The sequence below is a fragment of the Malurus melanocephalus genome, unplaced genomic scaffold (genome assembly GCF_030028575.1).
Source record: "Malurus melanocephalus ecotype Western Australia unplaced genomic scaffold, MMel_1.1 scaffold_15, whole genome shotgun sequence".
Lineage (NCBI taxonomy): Eukaryota > Metazoa > Chordata > Aves > Passeriformes > Maluridae > Malurus > Malurus melanocephalus.
Genome location: NW_026623247.1, coordinates 2,956,159 through 2,967,779, shown reverse-complemented (window position 1 = coordinate 2,967,779; position 11,621 = coordinate 2,956,159).

Sequence of the window (11,621 nt, the reverse complement as noted above, 5' to 3'; positions counted from 1 at the left end):
TGAGAATGAACAGATGCATCTTACACAATACTTTTTCATCTTCACATGTAAGACACTGATTCTTTCAAGGCWGCTCCCTAGGCGAGTAGTATTATTTTTCTTTTATTCAGTCACAGGGAAAGCTTTCATTACTTCCTTGAAGAATTGTACCTCTCTTTAGTGTGAAGTATTAACAGTATTTCTTAAAAGCTAGTTTACTTTGGCCTTACAGGTAAGGTGGCGGGGAAGGGGTGGGGAGCGCACTGTGCTCTCACAATAAWTCAGCAAATGAGTTTATTTCAGAGYTATGGTTACAGCGCACAGTGCTAATGACTCATGGCACAGAAATCTTCTGGTGAATACCTGTCTTGGAGAAAACTCCCTTGYCTTCATCATCATGTTAACGTGGGAACTTACACAGCTGTTAGATCAAAGGCTCYAGGAGCTGCCCCTGCTCAGAAACTGGCAATGCCTTAAGCTTGGACAAACTTAGCCTGGTGGGGTTATGGTGTTGAAGCTGACTTTGCTCAAATGCAAGCTGTCACAACACAAGGGGAGTGGTACCTGGGATGTGTCTCGACTTACAGGGCTTTCTATACGTGGGGGCTAAAGTAGAGAGAGTCTTTTGCAATGGATTTGAAAGGAGCCTAGTCCATAGACATGACTGAATGTGAAAATCAGTGAGGACAGTAATTTTTTTCCTGTAATGTTACATATGGAAATGTTAACTGGAATCCATACATCTGTGTACGGATGACTGATAAATYTGGCATAGCAGATATACCTGGAGCAACTGTGTAGCAGCCACACTTGGGCATCTGTCAGACCCTTAATATCTCCCAGATTTCAAACAAAGAGACAGAGTCTGGCCACTCCTTCACATCTTGAAACACCTTCACAGCAGAAGGGATATGCCTGTACTTCCCTTCCTATTCTGGGCCCTCTTTCTTGAAGAGCTCTGAGTTAAGGATTTCCAAGAGATCAAAAAAGAGTGATGCTTCACTTAGGAGAGAGGATGATGGGCAGGGAGAGAGGGACAGGTGCCCTAGGACACTGTTAGCTGGCTTTTCCCAAACTGTCTTGCACATTTGTAATTTGTTTCTGACTTAAGGAATAGTATCCAAGTGTGATTTTTTTTATTGACCATTGACAAGAAATTAGGTGGCTGCTCTTCCGATCTCGCTTCCTTATAAGCAAGGCTTGCCGTACCCCCYGCTGCTCAGCAGAAGTAAACAATATTCCCTGGGACAAAATGTAGTTTTACTCTAGATCTTCATAACACTTAGCTCATGGCAGTTAATGCTATTAGTCAGAGAGCTCCAATTTAAGTGTCATAAAAAGTTAATTATAATAAGGTGCTCAATGTCTCTCCCCAGGTGTACCTGCTCAAGATGCTGCTGAAGTCCTGTTGGGCAGGAATTAAGGGCACAGAACAAGAAAAATGTTTTGTTTGTGCTGTGGAGGAGTATAATTAGAAAACTTCYCACTTTATTGGTGAACCTAATTAATTTGATTACTTTAGAAGAGAGTCCTGATTACACCTGGAAAAGAAAAGCCCAGTAGCAAATTATAGGTAATTTGATACAAGACCACTCAAGTTTATGGTTACATGGCAACTGCATGTTTTGCTGCCTTTTGAGTAAGAGTAGTGACTAAGAACTGAGCAGAGGGAGCAGCASAGAGTATCTATGTGTCAGAAATTGCCTTGTTCTGGTTTCCGGGGAGGAAGCCCTGATGACTTCACTGAGTAAAACAGAATGTTGCTGTGAAAGGAGGCTCACTGGTTGTTACCTATTTTCACTAAGCACATTGCATTTGGAAATAACCTTTCCAGTGATACCATTTGTCAAATCTTAGCTGCATGCCCTATGTTTAAACTCTATTACACAGTATTAATAAACTTAATTCCTTATTCTGCCTATGGGTTTATAAATAACAAGATTTTGTCAGAGTTGTTGTGCAGGTAGATTTACATGAACTCAAAGTTTATGTGACWTAAGCTATCCTTCTACACCTGTCCTTCATGAAGATGTATTTCAAAAGCCATTTTCCTGCCAACTGCTGAGCTGSTGATATATGGGATTTCATCAGTAAGGCAGATAGATACAAGCTGATGTCTTGGTTGAATCAGTTATTGGAGCTGGGGGTTACAGAAAATCCTTAGGGATGTGTGAACAGGAACATTGGAACAGGCACAGAATGGGAAGGTTGTGTGTGAGCATCTGGCTGCATTGGGCAGTCAAAAAGGGGTTCTGTAATGATACGGGGTGGGGGGAATAAAATCTCTGCTAGGACCTCTGCAAATACAACAGGGAAGTTTTTTTGTATAAAGTATTTCCTTTTGGCCATGTTGGCAATTGTTGGCTTTTTGCCAACTTGATCTTGCATTTGTGAGCTTTTGCCATTGTGAGTGTGTCAGGCAGGGAATGAAAAAGAAATCAAAGCTGTGCTGACAGTGYCTTTCAACACTGATGTAGAATCACACACAGAGATGGGAGGTGAGTAAGAGACTCGAGGCCACATTCTGCTCCAGCTATGCAGAGACAATATGATGGAGAACAATAAAGTAGAGCTGTTTGCTCCACTTTGAAGTCTCTCAGGGCTGTGGGATTTTGGATATGTGCCCCTATTCTTTTGGAAAGTAATAACATTAAATCATGGAGAAGAGAAAGGAAGACACATACTCTTCTGAAATGTGGCCTTTTTAGTGTCTGGTTTTCTCTCTCTCAGTCCAGGGAAAATATTGTGCAATGCAAATAGGTGATGGATCTGTTGCATTTACAATATGAAAAGATGAAAAGTCAGTTCTTGCAAAACTCAGACTCAGGTTTGGTTGTGTAAGAGAACAGACCTGACATTGCACATGATCTGATCATGAGTGGTAAATTGTACATGTACTTCTATGTTTCTACGGATCAGGGATTTGCAGCAGATTGTATCCCACCACATCAAGCTTTCATTCTGTTAGTACAGTTAGGTGGTGTGAGACAATTTCTGCTAGGAAGCTTTGGCAAGCAGAGTGTCCAACTGCTGTGGGCCTTGCAGCATCAACCTGAGTGTTTGTGACACGTACAGTTTTGATCTACTAAATTTGAAGTGTTCAGGTTTGCACAAGGACTGGAAGCGTCCTCTTGTAGTCTTTATGCCATAGTTTAAATCTTGTGAGTAGGATCTCAATAAAAGACAAATGTCAAGTCTCTCTATAAGCATGATTAGTCTTTTTTGGATACGCAATGTAAGTATTAGAGTCTGAAAATGTTCTTCCCACTTCAAACTATCAAACCCATTCCTGTGTTAAAACTTACATCACACTGAATATTTACTTGCTATAACTTTCCCACATAAATTGTAGTGATACCATTTTAAATACATTATTTTCAATGCAGAACTAACATGACTGTAAAGCATAAGGATTTTCTTTTAATTCCATTGCTAAAGGTCTGGTTGTTCTGTACCTACTAGCAAGTACTAGTTTATAGTGTTTATAATCACGCCAAGAAGAACAGCCATAAGATGTTCAGGAACACATCCAAATAAGAGCTGAGAGCAGCCTGCAAATTTATGGGAGAGTATTTCTGTAAAYGGAGAAAGAAATCAAGAATGTAGATGTTTGGGAACAAGTTTCTTAATTTATGGCACTCACTGCTGCCCAGTGTAAGGTGGTGAAGCTATGACAGCTCATTCCCTGCAGCAGTGAGTGCCCCTTGGCTTCTGCAAGTGTGTCTTTGTATGGATCATGTGGCGCAAGCTGAATGTGGCCATCCACACTGACAAATGTCCTCCTGTGGGAATAGGATACCACTGTCAAAACCATAACTTTTGCAAAGTTACTGTGTGCTGCATAGAAGCTGTTTTCTTTTTGGTAATGCAATAGCAATGATTCTACAGCCTTCACTCAGACTCTATTTCTTACATGTTTCTGCTTAAAAGCTCTTAAATTACATCAGTGGTAAAATTTCTATTGCCTGAGAGAAATTTTCTGGCCAAACCAGAATATGTCTAAAAACTTCAGCACATATCCTTGCAGATAAGATTATTAAAGAACTTTCAAGGTGAAACTGAAGACCCAGCATGCCTCTAGGTCTTACTGATTCAGACCAGTACCAGGACCACTCTTAAACAGGTTCAGGAAAGATTTCAGTTCTCATCTTCACGTCTATATAGGGATTTATTGTTACTAATGGGTTTTCTGAAGCAGAGAATTTTGCCAGCAGTGTGGAAATTAATTTGACCCTAAAATAAAAAGGGAAAAAATCCTTGGTTGTAAACTGGAACTCCTTACGATGAACTTGTAAAGGAAAATTGTTTGCTATCTCATGTTCAAAACACAGTGTAATTTCTCTAAACTGATTCCTACTCATTTTCTTGTTCCTATTGGATATGACATGAAGGAACAGAACCCAAAGAAGGGGTGAAATACTTAGGCAAGGCATTGAAGAGGAGATAGGGAAGTGCTGGGACRGATTGCCTGGAGAGGTTGTGGAATCCCCACTGCTGGTGTTTGATGTTTGTCTTTTCACATCTAAAATAAAACAAGCATTTTTAGAGAATGACAGAGATAGATGATTTTGTCCTAAGAAAAAGAGTGGCTGTCTTCTTGAAATATCTTCCAGATCCTTGCCATCCTCCCCTCTACTTTCCCTGTGATTTATATTTCCTTGGGGTTTCTGCCTGCCCTCTCCWATTTTCTTAACCGTGTATTACAGAGGACTCACATATAATTGTTGCATATTTGAGTGTAACAAGCTGTTTTTAATCTTCTTTGATTTTCCAACTACATTTTGGTTGTTACGTATCTGAAATAGCATATGGCCTTGTTAAACTGCACTTCAGTAAACCATAGCTTGGAATGAAGGATGCAGATTTGGGTTGCAAGTCCAACAAAGAGCAAGCCAATCTCATGCCACTATCCTGCCAAGGAAAGATGTGGTATGTTTGAGGTGAGGGTCCTCAGAAGCTGCTCAGAGACCAGTGAGCCATCTCCTCAACCACAAAGTATATGCGTTGGATTGGGAGGGTATTAACCAGGGAATCATCTGGGTGGTCTTCATCCCTCAGCCTGGCTGATTCGCAGACTGTGCAAATCCTCACTCGGCAGACGAGCAAGGGAAGAAATGGAAGAGTACTTCTTTTCATGGTAGGCAAACAACATATTTCGCTCTGCCCTTCAATMGTTTCTCTGGAAGCCAAGTGGCTGAGTCATGAAGCCAAGGGAACCACTCTGTTCCCCTGTGATGTTTAAAAGCTAAGTCACATTCTCCAAAAATATAGTTTTACACTGAGACATTAGGATGCCTTTCTTTGAGAATTTTACAAAATRTCTGCTGGAGATTGAAATATTCTGGTTTATGATTTAAACATCTTCATGARGAAATTTTGCCTACTATATCAAAATTGTACAAAAGCTGCAGAGAAAACCATCAAAACCCTAAAGAGACCTTCTGAGTGAGGCCCTGAGCCCCTCTGCTCATTCTGCTGCTGAAACACTGAGCTCAGGAGAGGAGCACACTCACAGAGCACAAACTCAGCACCTTTGGGGCAGACTCAGCCTGGGGATGTCACTGCCAGGCCAGCACAGAACAGAGCCTCACCCCAAAGGGACAGGGGAGAGGTTTTGGTGTGTGCTGAGAGAGCCTCAGGCCAGAGCAGTGAATGCCCWCCCTCTGCTGTGGGGGAGCCCAGGRCAGGGTCCCTCCTCCCTGGGAAAGGGTCACCMACACACAGGACAGCCAAGGGGTGCCATGGCCCATCAGAGGYACCCRRAGGRTCCCCAATYGCAYCAGAGCACTGCAACACAGTGCAACTGACCCACAGTGCTGCAAGGGACAGTGCCAAACCCAGCCCCAAGCAGGGGAGGCAGCTGAGCATTCCCATCACCCAAAGCCTGTAGTGATCACCGGATTGAGCATCCTTTGGTGATGGGAGACCCTCAYCACCCAMACCACCRRATGAGAGGAACAATGGGACAYCACTGGGAAGCTCAGAAGGGTGATAGGTTTCTGTCAAACCCCTGTCACTCTCAGTTCTGCTACTCCCCACTCACACAACTCTATTTTTTCCTTCCTTCCTCCCTTCCTCCCTTCCTCCCTCCCTCCCTTTCCTTCGTTCCCTTCCTACTTCTTTGCCTCTATTACTATTAAATAAAATATATCAAGTTTTTTGTTGCCAACATCTATACTTGTTTGGTTTTAATCATGCTTTTTTTGTGTGCATTTTGATTCTTTCTGAATTTGTTCCATTTTATTTACAGAGGCTTAGCTTTGTTTGCTCTTCTGTATTTAAACTGGATCATAATGATGTCCGGAGTAGAATTTGAAGATTATTCTCTCTTTAATGTATATATCTGTACATGTATGGGAATACATCAATGGCTAAGTAAGCCTATAGGGCAGGGCTGGGTGATGCAGCTCTAACACAGGTAATGAAGCTCCCTTGACTTCATTTTGAATGAGTGCCACAGATAAAACACAAATCTTAGGAGGACTTGCAAATCTGGACTGCACACGACCTCCTCAAAACCTCCAACTGCATTACCTCTAAATACAAAACATCTGTGAGTTTTATCTCACTGCAGACACAAGTGACAAGTGACTTTCCTGCAAGAAGCAGAGCAATTAAATTGTGACAAGGTTTTCCTACTCTCCTCAAAAGTACATTAGGTCRGTCTGAAAACCCATTTACTGTTTTCCTGCCCACCCTCTGTGTTTGGAGCACCCTGTTGATGCTGACAGATTTAAGAGTATGGGTACCTGGGTTGAAGACAGCGACCCTAAGTAATGGATTTTGCATCACAAAATTGACCTTAAAAATCAGCCACAAATGAAAATAATGCAATAGTTACAGTGAAGAAAAAAAAAATACTTCGAGGCTATTTTTATTGTGTTGCCACAAAGGAGCCAGAGCCTGAATTTGGCACTGGAATGACTGTATTTGAGAAAGTGAGTGTGAATATATGGGCGGGCAGGGTGTTTTTCTGTTCATACAGATCCAGACTCCCCTATAACAAGAGGCTGCAGGTTGTGTGGTGCTGCCATAACCATGCTTTCACTTTGTCTCCTCACTCAAATGTAGGATTTGTAGAAATCCTCTCACTCAAATGTAGGATGTGTGGGGGATGTTGTAGGTTTCTGGTTTTTGCAAAAAGTGTACCTGACACGGTAACACYGGGCATAATTGATACCCCTTTAAAGCAAGCTGGTTTGTTGTTTTTTTTTTCTGCCCTTAACCAAACCTGAGGAGCAGTCCAGGGCTGTGGCTTGAGCAGCCAGCTGGGTGAGGTTGGCTGAGCTGTGTACAAACGGTGTCTGGTTTCCAGCAGATGTCTCTGATACCGAGCCATTAGATCCCACCACACAAATAGTTGTGTAAAATGTTTGTGCGGTGGCTCTGTCCTCACAGCAAGGGGACTGTTCCCCTTCACCGAGGGGGTTGAAATATCCCACTTGGACTGTGGCTTCTTCTTCTATAGGATGGTGAGTTTCCTCTGGGTGGGAATGAGAAAGGGAAGATTTTTGTGGGAGTTTTCCCTTCACTTTTCCCGTTGTGCTTTTTAAAACTGAAATTTTCCTAACACGCTGCTGGTCCCTCGGTTTGCTTCCAGGAGGGGTAGGAGAAGAAAAATAGCAAGGACTAAAGCTTCTGACTACTTTTAGGGGTGTTGTTTGGCTTCAGGAAAAGAAGGACCTAGAGCCAAACCCAGAGCTGATGACAAGAGCAGAGACCAAACACGGCAGCCCTGGGGAGCTGATTTACACTGAGGAGCCCAAACAAGAGGAGTTTTGCATGGCAGGATGTGYGATGCTAAGGAGCCTGCACACTCAAGAACGTTTCTAGTGTCAAAACTGCTGCTGGTCATCCTTTTCTTTTCAGTGTCATGTGCTTCCCACCTGTGGCTTTTCCTGGCCTTGACAGGGGCGGAGCTGTGGTTTGCAGAATTTGAAGGTGGTAACCACTACTGAGCACCAGCCAAACNTTTTTTTTTTTTTCAGCAAGTCTCACAATAAAAATCATGCCACAAATTTCCGTATTTCATTCAAAACAGTGAAATCATGAAAGAATGCTGCTTTTGAAAACAAAATGTTCTTAGGCAGAAGAGGCCATATGTTTTGTTCTTGGGGTTTCAGACCTGGCTGAAATCTGGCTCTGGTGCCTTTTGCCATGCTTGGCAATGTACTGTGAGACTGAGCTGTGAAAATGGGCCAGGCACCACACCCAGAGCAGCAATAACCTGGCACCTCTTCAGCAAAGTGATGGCATTGCAGCCCCCCTGTGCCTCTGTGTGTGACAAGACCTATGGTGCCTGATTTGTAGGCAGACTAAACTTCCCCTTGGGCAGTTCAGTGCACTGCAGCCACATGTGCACACTGCTTTTATAGCCTTCACAGCCTACAAAAGGCAGTATTTTATGGTGTGCTAGCAGTTTGTTTGTTTGTTAATTTCTTTTAGAAGAATCTTTAACCACAGCAGATTTTTCCATTTTCTAGGAGAAGACTACAGGACAAGAGTGAGAGTATGAGCAATGGGAGAAAAAAATAATGGTTAACAGAGTAGTAGAATAATTTAGGTCAGAAAAGACCTTTAAGATTATTGACTAAAGCTGTTAACCCAAAACTGCCAAGTCCACTACTAGATCATATTTCTAAGCACTGTGTCTTTTAAAKACCTCCAGGGAAGTGACTCAACCACTTCCTTGGGCAGCCTGTTCCACTGCTTGACAACCTGTCTGCTGAAGACATTTTTGCTAATATCCAACCTAAACTTTCCCTGGTGCAAATAGAGGCCTGGGTCTGGCCATCCAGACAGTTCTGAATTTACCAAAGAGAGGAGGTGTCCATGTCATGGGAAGCCAGTTCCTCAGGGATAATGCCTGGGAAATGGTGTAAAATGCTTAGCTAAGATCCATGTGGACAGCACCCACAGCCTTTCCATCATCCCCTAGGTGGGTCACCCTGTYGTGGAAGGAGACCATGTTGATCAGTCAGGATCTTCCTTTCCTAAACCCCTGCTCTCTGTGTCTCCTCACATGGTTATCCTGTACTTATTGCATGATAGCACTCAAAATGATCAGTTTCCTGACCTTCCCTGGACCAGGCTGACCAGCCTGCTGTTCCCTGGATCCCCCTTCCCGCATTTCTTATAGATGGGCATCATATTTTCTAATCTCCGGTTACYTGGGACCTCCTTAGTTAACCAGGACTGAGGATAAGTGATTCAAAGTGGCTCAGTGGAAGCTTAACCAGCTCCCTCAGTATCCTTGGGTGCATTCCATCTGGTTCCCCAGACTGTGTGAAAATCATGTAGCTAACCATTATTTTTTGGATTATGGAGCTTCATTTTCATCTCCATCCATTTTTCCAGCTCAGAGGGCTGGATACTTGCAGCACAATTGATCTTACTATTAAAGACTGAAGCAAAGCAGGCATTAAGCATCTCAGTCTCTTACTCATCTTTAGTCTCTGTGCTCGCCCGACACACACTAAAAGAGGGAGATTTTAGCCCTCCTTGTGTTGGTGATGTATTTACAGAAACATTTTTCATTGCCTTTTACAGCTGCAGCCCCATWAAATTCTATTCAACCTTTGGCCCTTCTAATTTTGTTCCTGCAATATCTCACTAGGTCTGGAAAGCAAGGAAACTAAACTGACAGTCTAAAACCAACCACACGCATTCAGAAGAAAAATTAATTCACTCCCATGTCCAGTCTCTGACATATACTTAGACCAGAAAAAAATGCATGSTCCTAGAGTATTCTCTGGTATAAAACTTCCTAGCTACCAGTCAGGCTTAGAGACTTGCCCTGCTGGAGGTTGYTGCCTCTCTCGTCAGTAGCCCTTTTAAGGACCTTCCATCCCTGATGCTCCCCAATGACTTCCTGAAACTATGATTCTGCTGAACAAAACATCTCGTGGTGGTGAGTTTYTCCATTTCACACAATGAGGACAGGGTGAGGAGCTATCATTCTTCTCACTGCTGCAAGCATGTGGAAACACAGAAAGCCCAGGGAACCCCATGATGTCAGCACCAAGCACTGATGTGAAAATCAGAGATGTAAGGTGGAGGGAAACTTGTCTTTTGCCATGGAGCAGCAGCACCTACTACTAAGTAAGTGTTACTGCTAGCTTCCTTCCAGGTCAGAATGGTACAGAAGGCTGGTGCCAGGTCCTGGTCCTAGGTGAGCTCCTGATTGCTAAGATATCACTAATATTGATCACTTTTATTCCAGCAGTACCTAAAGGCTTTAGATCTGATCGGTATTTTTCAATTGCAGCAAAAAATCAGCTCAACTCGCCAGAACTGGCCATTGGTATATTTAGGGAACAAGAGCAGGCAGATTTCAGGGGGTGCTGTAGGTTGCCCCTACGTTTCTTTTGCTATTTCTGTGTCTGCTGATTTGGTGTTAGACTGTGCAGGTTTCAGGAACCCCTGTTAGACCATAACCAAAGAAATGAGGAGTACCAACTTTTTCAGCAAACTATGATGCTCTTCAAAGAATCCTCTGCTCTGTCATGAAGTGTGGAGCTTTGTCTCTTGTATCTGCCAAATTAATTTCTGCTCCTGATATGCCTATATGAAGGTGTTAGTGCAGTCAAAACTGAGACTCTTTTCTTGTCAACACCACACCCTCAGAAARCCAACAGAAGTGTGTGTTCTGCATGCCAGCCAAAACAGGGCTTCCCTGTGGAGGAGTTTAAAGGGGAGGGTGTCCAGATCTCTGTCTTTGTTCTTCACCTTCTTCAAGGTGTTTCAAGTCTGAACCATTGTYTGATGGTGAAGGCAAGACAGCCTCTTCCTCTGCCAGCTGCAGTGTGTTTTGAAGTTGTCAKTTTGCCTACTAGTGATAAAAACATAACCCATATACTTTTTTTTCATCAATAGACCAGAATATGTCTGAATGACCACACAAAACTGACAGCTTACTAATACTTTTCCATAAGGATGGAAGCAATTTAGGAGCTTAAGGTTGCAATAGATATCTAAAGATGTGTTTCTCACAAGCACCTGAAGTGTTGTAGACAAGCTTGCTTTTCATATGCCAGTGTATTAGTCCTAAAAAATGCTTTAAATTAATTTTTCTTGTAAGCCACCTGCAAAAGTTGTGACGTGCTGTAGAAAAAAATAAACAGTAACAACTGTGTTTGTACAGTAAGTACACTCAAAGGATTTGTACCTTTTTGGACTGACTTAGAGTTGAAGAACTGCCAAGGGACTTCTGCAGGCAGAAAGATCTTGTGGGAACAGGGTGAAAATGGCTCAAGCTGTTGAAACAAGCCAAAACAAGATCATTTATTCCTAGATAATTGCATCAAATCAAKTTTGACGTACAAGCAATTGTGTCTRTGGAGGGAGATAATATAATGTAGCTAACATAAAATAGGAACACAGACGTCATATGCAAAATTAATTCCTAATATAGCTTCAGTGGAATTGGTAGATATTACACTGGCAATCAATTTGACTCAGCTTATCATATAGAAATGATACACGACTGAAACCATTTCAATATATATGAAAAATATTATATTTATAATTTAATATTTTTTAAAAAACCTTTTTAATGTTAGTAATGCTTTTAGTAACGCTATTATTAAATGTGGTATTTCCTAATGAGTTAAATTGCAAAAGCATTTATCTAAGATTTTTTT